This window comes from Falco rusticolus, chromosome 2, assembly GCF_015220075.1.
Source record: "Falco rusticolus isolate bFalRus1 chromosome 2, bFalRus1.pri, whole genome shotgun sequence".
Classification (NCBI taxonomy): Eukaryota; Metazoa; Chordata; class Aves; order Falconiformes; family Falconidae; genus Falco; species Falco rusticolus.
Genome location: NC_051188.1, coordinates 76,393,101 through 76,401,890, shown reverse-complemented (window position 1 = coordinate 76,401,890; position 8,790 = coordinate 76,393,101). Strand labels below are relative to the sequence as shown.

General features: G+C 38.4%; 1 long non-coding RNA gene across 2 annotated transcripts; it reads left to right on the top strand.

Moving 5' to 3' along the window:
- The first annotated feature begins 749 nt into the window (after positions 1-749).
- On the top strand, positions 750-8,473 carry LOC119143855. 2 transcript variants are annotated; one of them, XR_005102851.1, is made up of 4 exons: positions 750-1,081; positions 2,168-2,424; positions 3,051-8,058; positions 8,157-8,473. It is a non-coding gene; the product is annotated as an uncharacterized LOC119143855 (long non-coding RNA). The 2 variants fall into 2 exon arrangements; XR_005102850.1 differs by having other exon boundaries at positions 3,051-8,473.
- The last annotated feature ends 317 nt before the right edge of the window (positions 8,474-8,790 follow it).

The following is an 8,790-nucleotide window of genomic DNA, read 5'->3' as shown; positions in this document are numbered from 1 at the left end:
GACACAATTTAAGCTCTAGAGAGATGCCAAAAATCCTTTCTTTGTCTGAAAAGCCAGTTAAGACTGTTAAGCAGCATAACATTCTTAGCCCATCGCATAATTTACAAAACTCAAGCACTCAAGAGCAAGGAAATGAATAATTTAGAAGATCATTAATCTCACACTGCCCACATGATAAACACAATTATCAATCTTATCAACTATGGAGAAGTGAACATTTCATCACAACACAAGGACCATCACTCTGACTCTAGCTACAAAATATTTCAACAAGAAACACCAAACCAAAAACATAGAATAAACCTGTTCAGAAATATGACAGTCAGCTATGAACATGTCAGTGACGCAGACTGATAGGGCCACATGCGAGCCTGATGTCAGTAAAATTCAGACCTGTCCTAAAGTTTTTCCTGTTTTGCCACATCTATTCCAGTTTTAGACTCTTTTTTTTTTTTTTTTTCTGATCAGGTTCCTCTGTTGGTTGATAAATACAGTTGCTAGATAAGATTTTTAAACAAAAGTATGGTGATACCGAACTAAGGATAAAGCAATAGAGAAACGCTCCACCTGTAAGAGCCAAGGTGTTTTTTTATGTGGTACAATAGCTTATTCCTTGAAGCAGGCTTAATAGTAAATGAGTTACTGAACTCACTGAAATCAAAAGAGGCAGGATCTCGCTCAGTAAACCTCAAAATGGGAACAAGCCTGAATTCTGGCCACACTGCAGCTGAACTCTGAAAGCCTGGAGGACGAGATCACCGTGCCAGCTGTTACTGCCAGAGTGCAGAGGGCATGTTGGGATTTAATAAGCTACAGCTATAGCCCGCGCATTATGTTGGGAGCAGGATACGGCTGAAGAGCATTGCTGTTACACCATCCGCTGAAACAAGCTCTTGCCAAGCTTCTCGGGTGGCTCATAGGGGTAGGTAGGTGGTGGAAAATCAGCCGCAGATGGCACTGTTTGAACTGTCTGAGCTTTTTACATTTACCTACCAGCCAATACAAAACAAGCAATGTCCTCATCTGTTAATTTCCTTAGTTTTTCCTGCCTGGCTTTTGCAAATGGCAAATGGCATAAGAGGTAAGTATTTTTTTTTTTATTTTTTTTTGCTGTTACATATTAGTTTCAGCTAGCTTTAGAATCAAAACTGTATTTTTTTTATTTTGTGTGTGTGTGTTGGTGTGATGATATTTTGGGATAATGGAAGGTTAGAAAGTGCTGCCTGAAACCATGCTCACCTGTCATAGATTTGAGATGAATTTTTGGTAGGAGCAAAATAATACCACAATATCTAATGGTAATCACATTTTTGAAGGGAAATACAATTCTGTTTTTTGAAAGAATAATAATGCCTTTTCAGATTCATTCTCCTTCAGTGGAATTACATAAGAAAACACCTTCTTGCTGACATTTCTACAGGAAATACCAGGAAACCGAGCATTCCTTACCTTATGGCACTTGCATAAAAACATGCTTTCCTGCATTATTTCATTTAGAAATGGAAAAAAATTGCTTTTCTTGTGTTACAGTGTTTTCAGCAAAAATCTTGAAAATATACTTCCCAGGCTTACCAACTGTGTGGATACTCCAAATCGCACTTAATTTGCTGTGCTTATTGCTTATATGAAGCAGTCATGTAAAGCTTTTTTAAACATGCTTCTGGTATTATTTGAACGGCAAGGGAAATGTGAAGTTCTTGGCTGTGCATTTCTTTCACCTGGGCTCATGGGTTCACAAACGAATTTCAGGAGACCAGTGTCTGGGTTTTTCTTCGTTGCTAAATGAAGATTCTTCCTGATGACTTTCTGCCCTAGATCTTACAGAGAAAGTCATGAACCCCTGCTCTGTGTTGATGAATTAGCATCCCAAATTATGGCAGTGGCTGAGACTATTGTCACCTTCTTTCTGTTTCTAGAACTGCCCTTTTTTTTTTTTTTTTTCTCCAGCTGTTTTCATTTCCCACTGACATTTCATCTTTTTTCAGGTTTCTCTTTTGTCTTCTCACTTCTCCCTCAACAGTAAGATCTTTACCTTGCCCGGAGAAAGCTGCTAATACTCTAAGGTTGTTGGTCCTAAACTAATGGTCTTGTTTCAAGGCTTTTGACGGAAGTCAATGATGACAACATCTCAGGTCTAAGAACTTACCATACTTGTTCTTGTTTTCAGTTTCAAACATGGTCTCCTTCTATGCTGTGAAGAGATCCTGTGCAAACTACATGTGATCTGCATGGAAGCCAATAACAACTGGTAAAGCCCAACCACACTGGAGTCTGTGGAGGTTTGGCTAGAGACATGAATTTGTCCCCTTTCTTGTAATGAGCTGCAGAGGGACATCGCTAAGGGCAGGCCCTGAAGAAGAGGTTGAAGATGGCTTGGCCTTTGCTGCATGCTTGTGTAAATTAAGGAAAACCATTTGGAGGGAGGTGAGCTTGGAGTAGGGTACCTCTTCCATCTCCAGTCAGCAGGGCAGGTTCTGGCAGCCAGGGCTCATCCCACCGTCCCAGGCAAGAGAAGGACAGCTGGTGGGTGCTGGGGACAGCATCAACCCCAGGCATCAGACATCTCTCTGGAGATGGGGATGAGCTGAAGCTATGCCAGGACATGGGCCTGTGGGGAGACAAACTGCAGCAAGGGAGGTCTTGACCAGAGACCTGGAAAGCAGTTTTCACCATAAGGATGCTGGCAGGGGTACCCAGGAAGGCTGTGAAATCCCCCTGCTTGGCAGTATTCAAAGCACAGATGAAACAAGACCCTTAGCAACCTTATCTAGTTCAAAGCTGGCCATGTTATAGGTAGGTGTGTTGGGCCAGATGACTTTCAAGAGGTTCTTCCTAACCAAACCATTCAATAATTCAAAGTCACACTGCCACAAGCATGGAGGGAATCAAAGACCAGAAGTAGGTACCTGTTGTTTTTGAGCAGCTTCTTGGAGACAATACAGATATAAAGATGTCTCAGCAGATCTATTAGAAAATGAATACAGCCCCGCCCCCCCCCCCCCCCAATTCTCCCCAATATTCCTGAGACTCTTCTCTTTCCATTCTCCAAGATCACTCATAAATTGGGAAGAACAAGACATGCAGAGCCTTCCTGTGGCATTGCAGCGGGAGCTGCAGATTGGTAGGTCATGTGCAGGGTAGGTTCTTCGTCCCCGTCCAAGACCATGAGTTTTGGTAGGACCAGAATTCTTCTCCGAATCCTATCAGAAGTCTCTGCAAAATCCACTTGATCCTCTTCTGACAGGCAAGATGGTATGAGGGCTTGCAATCTTCATGCTGCAAGGCCATTAGCAATTCTTGTACCTCAGGTGACTTATTAATGTCTTACTTGACAACTCAGATTTAAATGCATGTTGAAAAATGTCTTTATACTGTCGGAGCTCATTAGGTTTTATGCACAAAACAAAATCATTATTCAGAGATTTGGAACTGCTTTACTAAAGTGGGCATCTATTGAATATCCCCAATGCAATTCTTCCTTCTAATACGGTAATTCGTTATCTGTATTTAATTATCTGCAAGGTGAAAGGTTGCTGGGCAGTGTTGTTCAGCAATGGCCCAATGGAAATTTTTAAGTACTTTCACTCTGGGCTGACTGTCTTTACAGATCAATCTTACTGCTAATGACAACCAATACTTTCAGATGTGATTACAGACTAGCTCCATCTTTTCATGAGCCGAGACTCTTTGGAATCATATGTATTGATCTTTTTAATAGAAGTCAAGAAAAATGAAATTACCGTGCCTTCTTTTTGCAAAACTATGATAAATGGGAAGTTGGAAAGTTACAGAAGATTTTTTTTCTGTTGTGGATTATTTTAATCACTAAAAATGATGGTCTTTTTAATAATGTTTGTCTTTCCATTATGCACATTTGCAGCAAAGCCAAAACTTATTTTTGTATTACTTTATATAACCACATTTAAGCAAAGACATGTCAGAATTGCCTGCTGGTATATTTAGGTAACTATCAAGTAGATTCTAGGCTAAAGGAGAAACCTGCTTTTAGATGCCAAGAGATTGTATTTTCTTGGCATCTACGAGTATAACCTAATTTTTAGAACAGCATTTTGGGATGTCTACAATCAAGTATTCATCTGTTTCTTATATAGAGCTTACCCTTCATTGCGTGTAATATTGTGATAAAAGACTTTACCTATGTGCATTTTCTTTCTTCCTGGAAGTGTCATACTGGCTTTCACTTTTCCAGTTTTCAATGGCAATATATGTCACATGGCTCTGTCTCTTGCTTCATTCCTTTCTTCATGTTTATAAACCTCTAGTATTTTACAACAAAATGTGCCTATTGTACCCTGCCCTTGAGGCCTAGAAGACAGTGTTTTGGCTTTATATTATGCTATAAACATATGTGCACCCCACTGAGAATAACATTTGCTAGCCTGACTTCTCATCCTTGTGCCAACAGAACGGAAGTAAAAATATGTTAGATCCCACAGTAATTGTAGCTATTCCTCTTGGATAAATTCCATTGCCAAGGTAGTGGGTAAGATAAATCTTGGTGACACAATGGCAGAAGAAAAGATATGGATAAATCATAGGAGTGATGGAAGATATATACTGGTGGCTCTCACTGGTATTAATTGGAAGATACATACATGACCTACAGATATTTAAAATCAGAGGCACTGGCAAACTCTCCTCAGTTTGAAAGGCAGTGTTATACTTTCTTATTGCTTGATTGATCCTCAGTTCTTTTCAATCTTCTATGTTGTAAATCCATGCTCTTTTCAAACTTATTTCCACAAAGCAATTTCCTTTTTTTCTAATCACACCCCCCATAACAATTTTTAACTTCCCCTTCACTTTTCATTATGCCTTTTGTTACAGCAATCTTCAACACCCAGTCATCTGGTTTTATTGCTGTCCTTGAAACTCAATATTTTTCAGTCAGGTTACTTTCTGAACACTTTGGTAACCTGTATCTTGCTGTTTTTAGGGATCCAGACTTAACACCTTTTGTGCATATTTTCAGCTTCGGAAGTCTGTGGTTTTTTAAGCCATGATACACAGAATTTACGTTTAGTTCAAGGAGTTCCTAAACTGTATGTATGTGACTGAGTCCACTGTGTGTGGAGTGTACACCAAGGGCACTGTATGTCTGCCCTGTTTTGTTTCTGCTTGTTTCATAACCTCCTGCTGCTGGCCACTGTTGGACACAGGTTACTGAGCGGGATGGTTTTGGGTAGATTCAGTGTGAAGGTCTTCTGCTGACATCTCTATCCCACAGATCCTTGCTCTCGCTGCTCTTGCTGTGCCTATTTTTCTTTGAATATCCTGTTCACAGGAATTATTACTCTTACAATGTTGAAAAACCCCTCAGAACCTCACTGATTATAATTTTATGAAATATCTTTTTGTGATGGACTAGATCTTCTAAAAGTAAGCTTCTATATTTCATATAGACTGGGGTCTGTCTGTATTGCAGATGGACTAAGCCAGGTGATAAAAACATTTTGTGACATGCTGTGCTCAGCTGCAGACAATCCAGTACTTAAATGAGAAGTCTGAGAAAAAAAACAAAACCAAAAACCAATTGTCTATTAATTGCTTTAAGTATACCTCAATATTTTCATTAAAAACAGTGAACAATGTTTCAGAATGTCTTGCAACCATTCATGCGCAGTCAAAACCAGCCGGTTATTTTCTGTGGCCTTCTTAGACTTTGTTTTACAGAGTTGTGTCTAACTGATTTTACCTAGGAAAGCTGTCCCTTTGTGATTTAATGAAGTTGTGAAATTAACCACTGTGGTAAGAAGACTGTAGAATTGCATCGCAATATATTTATTTCAGTTTATCTGGAAAAGTCAAGTTATTCTGCCAGTATAGTTTTAGTCACGAAAAAAACATTTCTTTGGGAAAAGAACGTCTTTGACTGGCTCAAAGATGCCTTGTTTTGAACACTAGAAGCTCATTTGTTGGCATGGTGAAATAGAGAACACTACAGTTGCCATCTGAAAGATGAGTAACATTGCTGATTTAGTTCTGTGAACCACTGGCTTTGTGAAAGATTTTTTTGCCAGTGGATAGCATGTGATGAATAATACATAGCATAGGTGTTCTTCCATCCTGCTTATATGAGTTCTCAGCTCATATTAAACATTTTTTTTAGCAAGCATTGCACTGTATGTGTACTAAAAGTTGTTACAGTATGTCCAAATCAGCCTGGATTAAATAACTTAAACCATTCAGTTTAGTCCATCTAACACTTATGCACATAAGTGAATCTATTTATTTGAATGTATTCTTTAAACTCAAAGGTCCAACTACTCCTGTGTTACTGCATCCCTTGAGGAGTTTCATTATTAAATTGAATAATCCTGATAAGATGTGTCTGGGTACCTGTATCACTTGTGTGTCAAAGGAAGGAGGACATTGCTATTGCTCTGAGTATTTCCACCTTTTTCTTCCTTAATGTAAGTATTTATGGGATGAACATGAAACAAAGGTTAGCTGTACAAATAATGCTTTACATGTAGAATAGCTTGCAGGATCAGGCAGGATGTAATTTTATTTTTTTCTTTAGTGTGGCTGTGTTTCTCATCTGGGCAGGAAGCAAAGACCGGTGTATTGAGGTAGAAGGGAAAACCTGAAATTAAATAGGGTGATATAAGCTAGAGACAGTTTTCAGCATGTTTTTTCTCATCTCAATTCCTTTTTTTTCTTTTATGGCTCTCTGTATAATTTTTTTTGTTTCAGTCTACCCTCTTACATAGTAAATGTACTAATTTCTTTGCTAAAGCAAATAAGATAAGAGAATGCACTATTTTTCTAAATGTTGAGAAACTTGGCTTTACATAACCTTGAAATTTTCTGCACAGCTCAGAGGGAAAAATCATCAGTTTTGTCTGTGTAGAGCTTTATTCTTGTTCTTTAGCACCATTACTCTTTGGTATGTGCAACACTTGGGTTGTGTGACAGCTAGTCACTATTCCATTTCTATAAAGACTTCGCATGTTATTATGGAGTCTGACAGATCACTACCAAAGCTTATAGCACAGTCCACAAATGCACAGCAGTTATTGCTAAAAAGTCAGCATTTCCTTGCAATTATCATGTAGTGGCATCAAAAATCCACAGTTGTTTCTCATTTAGATGACAGAGAAAAATAGTTTATCTATCCATCCATCCATCTATCTATCTATAGTTAGTGCTGCTTCATAAAATTTGTCAATGTTAATGTTTAGCAGATTAGAATAAGATCTTATTTTCTTACTTCAGAAAGAAAGGTTAATTTGGAAAAGAAGATGAAATATACATAGTACCCAGTGAATTAGGAATGTGAAGGAGGGAAAGAAGAGAAGGAAAGCATTTGGCAGAAAAGAGAAGTGACAGGGATGGGATGAGCACTTGCATCAACAGTTTTGTCAGATCTGTGTGTCCTACTATAGTGAAGAGATAAACTGGTTTCCACCAGGCACCTTGAGTGTTGCTGAAGCTTTGCAAAAGGTTAAATCAAAGAGTAGTCAGCTCTCAATGTGACCTCTAGTTCATCTAAGATGGTCTTTCCTCCATCTTAAGTATTAAAAAAGACTGAAAAGTAATCAACAACTTGGTGTGGGTTTACAGTGGTCAGGACTATAGTTTTGGTTATCTTGAAAAGATCTGCAATATTCTGAAATGGCAATGAAAGAGTTAAATCTGTATTGAGTATCCCCAGAAGAATAAGTCAAACACTAGTTATTTAAAATGGGAAAATATTTGGGCTGGTAAAGAATTTTTTCCATTCAACTATATTTAATGGAAAACTTTTTCTGATGAAACAATTTTTTTTTAATGAAAAGTCTAATGGAAATCAGCTGTCTGGTTGTTGTTTGGTTTGTTGTGTTTTGTTTTTTTTTTCTCGGAAAATTTTGGCTTGTTGAAAGAAGAAATTATAAAGAAGACAGGAAAAGAACACTTCAACAAAGATTCGAATATTTGGAACATAGTGGTGGCTACTGAATGGTTAAATATTCTGCTGTCTAAAAAGTCAAATTACCAACAAATATAAAAGCTGGTGTTGCCCCAAAGGGTTCTTGATGCTGTGCATGTCTAAGTGTAAGTGGTGAGAAGAGTGCTGAAACATGCCTTTCTGGTGGGGCTTCCAATCCCACTTCCACAGAAATAAATGAAAATACACTTTTTGACTACCGTAGGAAGAGAACTGGGACCTGGGATCTAGGGCTTTCATGAATATGCTGTGTGCTGAGGAAATGAATCTTAGGAGACCGGCTGCAGCTGATGGCCAGCAAAGGGAAATTCATGTCTGCAGATGGAAGTATGACAGTTGGCAACAGACTCTAACAGAAATTGTTTTCTCTCTGGAATTTGATAACTGTTAATTCTTCATCTACTTGGCTTCCGCCAATGAACACAGTACTTTTCACTGATAAGAAATTCGTATTGTTAAACTCCACATGAACTCAAAAAAATATTAAGGTATAAATGCTTACCAGCAAATATGAGCAGCAAATGTCAGAGAAAATTTAATAATTGAGCTTAATAAAATAAGCTTGTTTTTGGAACCTTGCTTTATATGTTTCTGAAAGAACAATCACTCTTATGAAACTAAGTCAGGAATGAAATGTAGTGTACGGCTAATTGGGAAAGGATCAATAGATCTAGCAAAGCCATGGGAGCCTTAGGAGTCCTTCTAAATGGCAATATAAAGCAGTGTTGGTTTAACAGTCTGCTCCATTTATCTGCCCTTCTGCCTTATGAGGGACTGAATAACTAATGCAATGGCATGGTATGGGTTGTCCTTGATGGGAGGTGCGGCTGGTAAACCAA